Raw genomic sequence first — 10,976 nt, 5'->3', positions numbered from 1 at the left:
AGCGCGAAGGGGAGGCAGGTGCTGCAGTCACTCTCCTCTCTGCCAGGAAACGCGGGAAGAATGCATGACCAATTCGGTTTCAGAGCAGAATACTCTCTTTAATGGACAGAAAACACTAACCTTTTATTTTTTTCTCTTCCTCTCCCTCTTTTTTTTTTTTTTTTTTTTTTTTTTTTTTTTTTTTTTCTTCCCCCTCAGATTTAATCCTTTGGAAAGACAAAGGACAAAGCTCACATCTCTGCACAACTTATTTTTACAATTCCAGGAGTGTCCTGTCACCTAAAAGCCTGGAAAACTACACTGTTGTGTGAAGACAAAATAATCATCCCGAGATGGTCAGATTATCTGAGTGAGATGAAATCATCCTGAAACATCCAAAACACTCCACCTGTTTATTTTTCTTTCTGACTTACCTCAAACCAACAGGAATTGTTTGGCTCTGACAGGCACCTCTGGTATTTAAAATTTTGGCTACAGGGGATCTCAAAGGAGGAGAATCTTCTGCAAAGAAGGGAAATTCTGAAGTGGTCCAACACCAAGGGAAAAGCTGAAATGAGCAGATTTTGGTACAACATTTCACTTAAGAACTACTGACAGCAAGGATCAAGGTGCTTGGTGCAGGATCAAATGCTGAAGTGGCTGAGAGCAACTAAATAATTTGGTTGTCATCAATCTCAGTCACCACCAGTGATGTGGATTCTTCTCTTTTCAGTGTCCCTGCCTAGGAATACATGTACCTTTTCCAAGATATACACAGATTAAAGTTAGCTTCTAGGTAACACAAAGGAAATGTAACCAGAGTGTACCAGCCTAGCACCTTTACACACCAATAACACACACAAATCTATCCAAAAATTAAAGAATTTATTGCCTAGCTTGACTGTTTGTCCCTAAATACAGATTTAAGTGTTATGAATATGCCACATGGCCTAATACCATTATACAAAGGGGTGTTTTTCCCCCTGCGGTAAACCTGGACTTAAATGTGAATGAAATGTGTGGTCTGCTAAAGAGTCTCCCTTCTACATCCCACAAATGTGCACTGAAATTTATCCTTTCACCTACAGTGTCCTCAGAGTTTCTCCATAGCTGAAATAAAGAACCAAAATAAATAAAAATCACTGCAAGAAAATTATTAATTTTGCGAGTCGGTTGTTTGAATTATAGCCTATGACAAACCCAAAATATTTTAAACACAGGAGAGAAGAATTAATTCACGGGGATTTATTTTTCAAAAGCCTTTGATTCATACAAATTCCTATTTTTTGAGGTTTGGATTCTACAATGAGAGGAAAGAAAATATTTTCCTGTTTGTGTGTGCACATGCACGTTTCTAATATAAATTATACAGTTTTGGTTTATGTGTGGGTAGGTATATGCATATGCATAGGCATATGTATAGTGCAATTCACAGCTTTTAGGATTTTAGAAAATCAGTGGCTCATAGCTGTGCTTTAAAATAAACTGGTTTGATTTCCCATATTAAGTTAAAAAAATAAAATAAAATGAGGGACTAATGAAATTAATGGTTGTTCAATTCAGAGGCAATTAAAAAGCACACATTTCTTTTCCTAGGGTATGAATTGTATTCAATGTTTGCAGCACAAGCCTGTAGGATAAATAATGTAATGGGTTTGGTGATTTGATACTAAAAGCAGAACAAAATCCTACAGATGTAGCCTCATTTTTCTCCACACTCCAACTGCTCACTTTTTTTCAATTGCATATTTTGTACAGTTAAGGGAAAAAAATCAGATTCTTTGCATAGTAGAACCAATTTCCACCATAAGAGGTACTTGCATATAATTTCAGGAATTTTGGAAAGTGAAACAAAGAAACAGAAGACCAGTGACTGTGGGTTTTGGGGTTTTTTTTTTGTGATTTGGGATTAAATTGACAGCTGATATCTTTCAACTTTTATGGGTTTTATCCCTTTTTACCCTTATAGGTAAAAATCCCTGTAACTTTTGCACATTTTGTGCACCAGAGCCTGATATGCAAAAGCTCTAATTCTCACTGGCACCAGGGACAACTTTTTTAAAGGGAATGAGAAGCCTAAAGATACAAATCAGAGATCTAATGGGATTTTCAGAAGTACTTCAGTGCCTAACTTCTGGGTTTGGGTGCTCGAATATCTTGGAAGAGAAAAAAAAAAAAAAAAAAAAAAAAAAAGAAATTGTCCAGAGCTCCCAAAGAATTCTAAGTACTTGTAACCACTGTGCAATTCTCCTTTTAGAAAACTGAATAATGGAAAGATACCATCAACCACCAAACAAAGACCTCATTATTTGTTGCATCCCTCATGAGTTTAGCACTTTAATAAAATCAGAGCAACTTTCTCTAAGTAATTGTAGAAAATGTCTCAAATCTCTTAAAATTATTTAGGCTCATGTTGACACAGCAATTTGACATAGGACTAGGTCAGCCATGGCCAAATAAATTCCCATTTTTTCAGCTAAATGACAGGAACTGAAAGCAAGTGTACCACTCCACGCTTTGCCTGGTGTCTGCCACAGGTTGTGGTCGCACTCCCAAATCCTGCTTGGGACATGCTGCTGCTCTGTGTCCAAGGAGGATGGTGCATCTGGGTTTGGTTGTCATCAATCCCAGATTTTGGGCGTCTTAGTGGGACACATTAAAGGGAGACCTAAAACTCAGAGGATTGTAAACTATGCTATAAGAGGCACAAACAAGGTTTGCTGCTGTTTAGTACTGAAAAAAACACAGGATGAATCCAGGCATGCCTTTCTCTGCATCCTCCAGAGAAAAGAGTTATGAGAGCAAATTCACCTGTTTTCCAGATGAAGAGAAAAGCTCAAGCACTGGTAAGCCCAAACATATTCTCATAAGATCATGTAACTTCCCACAAACTTTGGAGGCAAGTTAAAGTAATCCAAATGAGAGGAAGCTTGGAATTATTGAGGAAATGTTTTTCATTTTTATTATTATTGTAAAATGCCAATGACTCAAACTGGAGCTATTCTTGGGAATATTGTTTTCAACATGCTTACCTTTCTAGCTGCAATTTTTGAGATCCAAAAAGTGTACTAAATGTCCACCTCTGAGGCTTCTAAAAAGAAAGGGTGTGGAAAAATATCTCCTCTTTTTAAGAAGTCATTTTTCCAGCTTGAAATTTCAGTTGGTTTGAACTTTAACCAAAGGTAGAATTAAAAGAAGATGAGAAACAAGGGAGAGGGGGAGGGAGGGAGGGAGGGAGGGAAGGAAGGAAGGAAGGAAGGAAGGAAGGAAGGAAGGAAGGAAGGAAGGAAGGAAGGAAGGAAGGAAGGAAGGAGGAAGGAAGGAAGGAAGGAAGGAAGGAAGGAAGGAAGGAAGGAAGGAAGGAAGGAAGGAAGGAAGGAAGGAAGGAAGGAAGGAAGGAAGGAAGGAAGGAAGGAAGGAAGGAAGGAAGGAAGGAAGGAAGGAAGGAAGGAAGGAAGGAAGGAAGGAAGGAAGGAAGGAAGGAAGGAAGGAAGGAAGGAAGGAAGGAAGGAAGGAAGGAAGGAAGGAAGAGAAAAACGGAATCAGTATTGACAATTCAGTCTTGGACAAGTCAATCCCAGTGATTTGTCTGGGAGTGGAGCAAAGACAGAGGTGAGCCTCTGTGAGCAGCAGGCCCTGTGCTGTAGGAGGAGCTGATGTTTCATCCTGGGAGACTAAGGCAGGGAGTTAAAGGAACAAGAGGAATCACAGCTTCCTCTCCTAATGCTCTGAGAGTGACTGCCCTGGCCTAAGAGATTACCATTTCCCCTGGACAAGTCAGAAGTTTCCTGGGGTTCATAAAAACTTCATTTTAAGTCCCTCAGTCCCATTAATCTCATCCTTTTATGTGAGAACACTGTTTGAAGAATCCAAATGGGAGCACCTGGTGGTCTGTGTCCAGCCGCGGAGCCGTGGCAGCTCTGTCTTAGCGTGTCCTGCTCCCTCCTGCTGCTCTGCTCAGCACTAATCCTCTCCAGAGCTCCAAATAGAAGGGTGCCCTTCTTGATCCAAAGCCCACTTGCAATAGCAATGATCAAAATGACTTTATCTTGCCTTAAATAATCTCACATGGGTTCTCACAATCCAGCTCTGTTTTCATTGTTCAAATCCATAATATCGGGCTGGAGCAACTCCTCAACAAAGCTGCTCTTTCCTGACCCCTTGACATCTTGGGCAAGGAATATAATGACCTCCATTGATTCAGCTGCTGGTAGCAAGAGCGAAGGGGAAGACGTTTCCCATTTCCTCCCCAGCGAGGCTTTTACGTTGGTGGAATTGTTGAAGGATTTTGTTTTCTGTCCAAGAGAGCCTTTTGCTGGTGCCAGGGTTGCGTGCGGGAATAAAAACAAGGAACAGAGGCGAGGGGGAGACACGTAGTTTAGATGAGGGAAGGATTTGCTCCATACAGGATGTCCGCCTGTTTGGAGATGGATAGAGCTGGAATGAATCTCGTTCCGTAGAATGGCTACAGCAAACACAGGCTATAAGGGGAGAGTGCAGCACAGGGAGATTAAATTTACTGTTCGGTCTGATGACTCTGACACTCTGGGGATTCAGGACAGGTGGAATTCGCATCCAAGACCTTTAATGGCAGAGCTGGGAGAACAGGCACCCTTCAGGTTGATCTGCAGGGGGTTTGGATATGGAGTCCTTAACAAAATGGTCTTTGCAGTACATGAAGAACCTCTCTAGAAGGTACTAGAAGCTGCTCAGATCCATCTGTGCTGTCACTCCTCTAAGTCACACCATCAGCAGCAAACACACACAACATCTGCACCCTCACAGCACCCTCTGCGAGCACAACTCATGTCAGGTAACAAGATCTATTTGGTGGGAACAGAGAAAGGAGGAAAGTTTAATAAAACATAACTAGTGGAGGAGCAGGGTATAGTCTCATTTTATATGTTTTAGCAGCTAAAAATAAACCCACATTAAAACAGGTGATATATTTTTATAGCCTTTTAAAGGAAGTCTCAGACAGACTGAATGAAATAAGGGAATCTTGCTATAAATGCAGAGTAGGTCCCCAGTTTTACTTTTTTTTTTTTTCCCCCCCTGGTTTGTTTCTATACCTCTGCTTTTAAGGAATACTTAGCAATATCTGAGAAGATCAAACAGCTTCTACAGCCTCCTCAAATATTTAGTAAACAAAGTGTAACTGGAAAGAATTTCTACTTTATGCTTCCTTTCATTACTTTGTCTCCTGCTCAGTAGTGATAAGTACCTATGCATTCCATAGTGTAGTTTTTCAAAGATATCTTCCCTAGGTTTCCTTATTATCCTGTAGTGTATCTAGTACACATCAATAGACCTATTTGTGATCAGATACATGGTGTGTGGTGTAAAAATACAGCTAGACATGGGAGGAAAAGAGGAGCATCTGCCTTGTCTGCTGTGAAATGCACAAAAGAAGGAACCTTTAGGATCACAGAATCATGGAAGGGTTTGGCTTTGAAGGGAGCTGAAAGCTCATCCAGCTCATCCACCCCCTGCCATGGGCAGGGACACCTTCCACTATCTCAGGGTGCTTCAAGCCCCATCCAGCCTGGTCTTGGACACTTCCAGGGATCCAGGTGCAGCCACAGCTTCTCTGGGCACCCTGTACCAGGACCTCAGCACCCTCACAGGGAAAAATTTTTTCCATATACCTAATCTCAACCTACTTTTTCAGTTTAAGGCCATTCCTCACACAGTCACAAGAAGAAAATTGGACAAAGTTAGACCCAAGGAATAATATTAGAGGTTTTTTGTGGTTTTAGCTCATGAGATGCTTGAGACTTATGACATTTCTTCCTGGGTTGGGTTGGGATTATTTTTAAAGGCTGGATATTTTTGCAGCCCGGAGAAGCTGCACAGCCCTGCAGGATTGCAATCAATACAAGTTAAAGCCAGTGTGAAACATTTTGTGTTTGTGAGTCAATTAGATTCATCCACCAGAGGTCATTAGATGATCAAATGACACTTTCCTACTGTCTTTATAAGTAAAAATATCAGCATTCTGTGCTATAAAAAATGCATTCTCATTAATAATAAAAACCTTAAAGGAGAAATAAAAGTGTTATGAAGTAAATTATCACACAGTGAAGTTCATGATTTTAAATAGCTTTGATAAGAAAACAAAAATAGGTTCTGGATAATATTACAAAGAGAAATTAGAATTCTCATGAATTCTTATTCCAAAATGATGGGAGATACTTAGAAGGTAAGTTTGACTCTCCATTATTCAAATGACATATTTCTAATTGTATGGTCTGAATGGCATAAACTCTGCCAAGAATGGCCCATGACTATATAAAATATGAAGTAATATGAGAGAGGTGCCTAATTGTCCTTGTAATGAGGTGGAATGAATCTCCCAGCTTTCACTACATGCCTTTACACCAATGGAAAACAGAAATCCTTCTGCCAAATAAAATGAAGTGGATTTTGCGGAGCAGAGAACAGAAACCCCAGGAAGGGGTGGGAGGCCAGGGTGTGCTGAAGCTTCACATCCAAGAATGATCCTGTGATGTCAAAGGGCTGTGGGAAGAAGAGTTCTACGGTTGAACGTTTGGCACCTTCTGGTGGGCTCCTGGAGTTTTAGTGGTGGACTTGCAACTCTTACATGAAAGTAAACTTGCTACAAGAAAGTGAAATCCTCTGATTTACCTGCACATTTTTTTCCACAAGGAGTCTTTGATTCCCAACAAGAGAAGAGATGCAAGTCAACCTATAATATCAAATTTAAATTAAAGAGTAACAGGGTAACAGGAAAAAATAAAATAGTGGGGGGAGAAAAAGGAAGATTGAAGTCTGGAGATGAGGGAAAAGCCACTCTGGATTCTGTAATTTAAACTTTTATTTGTTTAAATGTATAAAAGAAGGGGAAGGAAATAGCTATCTCCTTACTGGTTAGCCATGCCTGAGGCTGCTGGTATGATGTTTAGAAGCTGCTGGAAAATGGCTCAATTTAACATCAGCTATGGCTGGTAACAGTGAGATGAGCTGAGCTTGATTTGAGAAATAAAACAAATATTACATGTGTGTATACATATGTATGGTGGTTTAAATTAGGCAGAATCTTCTGAATATTTAGGATGGTCAAATTTTAAGGTTGGAAAAAGTCTCTGAAATTGTCGAGTTCAACCACTCACCCAGCACTGCCAAAGCCACCCATGTCCCCAAATGCCACATCCACACATTTTTGATCACTCACAGATGGTGACTCTAACTCTAGCCTGTTCCAATGCCTGAATTTTTCATCACCCACCCAAAGTATTAATGAACAGTTTTACTTTCCCAATCACAGAGTCATTGCTCTTTCCCTTTGAATTTGGCTGCAAACTGACAAATTCGGGAATGATCAATTCAGATTTTGTCCCCTATAACCTCTCAGCAGTGAATGCCTGCAGCAATGAACCTCGGTGCATGTCCAGGCAGTCTGGATTGTTTTCTCTATTTTTGAGAATTCCTTAATCTGTGTGCCTTTGTCTTGTTACTAGCTGTACAAAGGAGTGTTAGTGATCTACTCTCTGTAGTTTCTATCTGTGTCTAGGAAAAAAAAAAAAAGTTTATAAAATATGATCGTCTCTAAACTCCAAACTAAACACAGTCAGCTCTTAGAGTAAAGGCTCATTTTTACCTCTGGCCAGTACTAAAACCACACAGTGAATATAATAGAACATTTATATTTTTGCCTTCTAAGGGTGCAATTATAGTAGAACTTCGCTAATGGCAGCTTCCCCAGTCTGCACCATTTCTGGTGGGCTCACAAACTCCCTCCACTTAATATTCTGCCCCCATGGCAACCCCAGCTCTCCCCACTTCTCTGTGGATTCTCAAAGATCACCTCTCCAAACACTTTACTAGAGACAGTCTATGAAAAATAAATACTCAGAGTCTGATAACCTGGCCTGGTTCTCTTGAAGTTTAACACGTAATTTAGTCTATGAACACATGCATGTTTTCGGAATTGGATGTTACAGAAATAGGGAATACAGAAGTAAAGCCCTAATCGCAGTTAGAAACTCACACAGCGTCATCTTCTCCAGTGACCAGATTCTAACTGGAGTCAGTGTAAGATGCTTCAGAAGGAGATGGCAAAGGGGATGATTTTAAGATGGATCTCCTACGACAGGTGTGGGATATAGTTTATCTTTGTGTTTCTGGATTGTTGGTCACATGCTATTTTTTGGTTGGTTTCGACACTGAAAAAAAAAAGAAAAAAAAAAAAAATTAAACCAAAATCTCACCTCACTCTAATGAGCTCTCTCGGGACCCCCAGAAATGTGTGTTATGTCATTTTAATGGGGCACAGCAATTTGCTCTATCAGAATAATGAAACATAGACTCCTAAGGCTGGAAGTGACCTCAAGAGGTCACCTCTTCCATGGCCCAGCCCTAGGGCAGCATCAGCTCTACCTGCGTTGTTTCTCAGAGCTCATCCTCTAACCTGTTTGTAAAGGCCTTTAATGAAGGAGATGCCACAGAAGGTCTAGTCTGAACACCACCATACAGCATTATTTCATCCTGAACAACACATAAGTGACATTTTTTAAACAAAACATGCAAGCTGAAGCTGAAGAAGATGTGTGCAATTTTAATACTGTGGGTACATGGAAAAAAAGAAGAAAGAAAGAGAAAAAAAAAAGAATTGTGAAATCCAGGAAAATATTAAGAACTCATGCAAATAATCTAATGACTGGTGAATGAAACTGGTTATGAACTGTTGGAATTGCTTCAAGTACAGTTTGACATAAACAGTGTTCATGGGAGTGAAGTTTATCGTTGAAACACAGAATTACAGGATGAGTTTGGTTGGAAGGGCCCTTGAAGCTCATCTCATTCCAACCCCCTGCCCTGGGCAGACACTCCTTCCACTGGGTCAGGTTGCTCCAAGCCCCATCCAACCTGGCCTTGGACACCTCCGGGGATAAGTCATCCATGAATCAGCCCTACATATGCAGAGGTATTTTGCTACACTTATAGGAAGTGACACCAAATGCCATGAATTAATTACATGTAAAATGCCTTCTTTTGTTAATTAAACAGTTTTGTCTTTAAAACCCATTAGAAAGTCTCATTTCAATTCCTTCTTCAAAAATAAAAGACAAATATATGTGTCTGGTTTCCTTCCCTTATTTGTACACCAGTTTTTATCCTTTTATTGTTTAGAGTCATAATTGTTAGTTCTGTTTACATCCTTTCCATCCTCCTCTATTACCCCTGAGACAAGGATCAAAACTGAAATTCAGCTAAGGATGAAGGAATGGTGAGGACCCTTGTAGTCATGTTAAATAAGTGGGGGTTTGCTCCCTTCCTACCTCTATGTAAGTAGCAGTCACATTTTACCAATTTTTCATTTACAAAAAATTGATTGGGTTATTTATTTTGTCCTTGAAAAGCTTAAATAATCATGATTGCCCTTAGTCCCATTGGTGGTGTATTGATACAGGCTATTTCCCATCTGCTTGTTCCCCCTCCCTGCAAACAGTTTTCTCATTTATTCTACCTTGTGTCTGGTCTTTAAATATTAAAGATACTCCCCCCTTTCCTTTAAACCTCCATTTACTATTTTCACCTGAACAAGCTTTATTTTGCAGCTTTGAGGATGCTTAATTCCGTGGTCTGTATAATAAACAACATTCAGAGATGCAAGAAGATCCATCCTTTTCTGGCAGAGGTTACATTTGTCTCTCCCACGCAGTTTCTTTTTCCTGGTTAGATTCAGCTTAGGGAAATCAGTCTTCCTCCAGGCAGGCAGGGTATGGGCGAGGAGCGAGAAGCACATCCTGCCTGCAAATCACAAGCAGAATTAGGTCAGGAGGCCACGTGCAGCCAGGCGAGCATCAGTTTTAGCTCTGCGATCAATTCAGCATCATCCACCCTCACTGGGCTTGTTACAGCTCTGTGGTAGTGAGGAAGGATGGGAATTTCAAACTGCTTCCTTGCAAGGAAGGGTGAACTGTTCCCTGGGATGGCAAGAGCAAGAGCAAGAAGCAATGTGACTCATGAGTTTATCATATGAGGTGGGTGTGGGCTCCTGCCCTTGTTCAAAGGATTCTTTATTTTGCATTAAACGGTTATTTCGTATAACAGAGAAACAATGCTGGGAGCAAGGGCTGGGAGCAAAGGCCTCTGTGCTGAAAATGTCATCCCCAGTATCAAAACTTTCTGCACTTCTGAGTTAGCAGGGTAAAAACAAGAACAGAGCTCTTCTGTGGTGTTTGAAGGAGGAACCACTTTAGCACATCTTTATAAAAACCCAGTGGAGATATTGGCTGAAGATTTAATTGGTGACTGCAACTGGGTTGTTAGCAGTGAACTTCTCTTGGGAGGAGGAGGTGGGATGTACCTTGAAGGACTTTCTTGATACTGGTCACTGCGGGATTGAAAGGGCCAGGGGCTATATAAACAAGATTTGGGGTCTTTTGGGGAAGAAGAGTGAGGCAGAGTGAGGTGTAAAGCAGTAAAAACAGTTTGTATGAGGACATGAACGGTAAAATGAGATCTTCACTTACCTACTAGCAGAGACACAGCCCTGATGTGTCTCTTTTCAGAAGCATCCCTGCCCATCGCAGGGGGCTGGAGCTAGATGATCCTTAGGGTCCCTTCCAACCCAAACCATTCTGTGATTCTGTGATTAACATTTCTGGGCAAAAATACGAGGATAAAGTATTTAATTTTATCCTCTTATTCCACTAAGCTTAGGGTAATTACATTTCACAGGGATGTGTGGTAACTCTACCTCTCTCATACTTTGAACACAAGTGTCTCTGAAATATTGCAATTGGGGTTGGACATTCCAGGGTCACCCCAAAACTGAACAGGCTTCCCAGGGAATGGTCACAGACTCAAGACTGTCAGAACCTCAGGAGTATTTACACAACTCTCTCAGCCACACAGTGGGATTGTTGGAGTTGTCTCCAGGGCCAGGAGAGGAACTCAATGATCCTTGTGGATTCCTTCCAGTTCAGGACTTTCTCTGATTCTTTAAAGGGGCAAAGCCTGAACAATTT

The sequence above is a fragment of the Hirundo rustica genome, chromosome 3 (genome assembly GCF_015227805.2).
Source record: "Hirundo rustica isolate bHirRus1 chromosome 3, bHirRus1.pri.v3, whole genome shotgun sequence".
Taxonomy (NCBI): domain Eukaryota; kingdom Metazoa; phylum Chordata; class Aves; order Passeriformes; family Hirundinidae; genus Hirundo; species Hirundo rustica.
The sequence above is the reverse complement of the archived record's forward strand: the minus strand, read 5'-3'. Positions refer to the sequence as shown.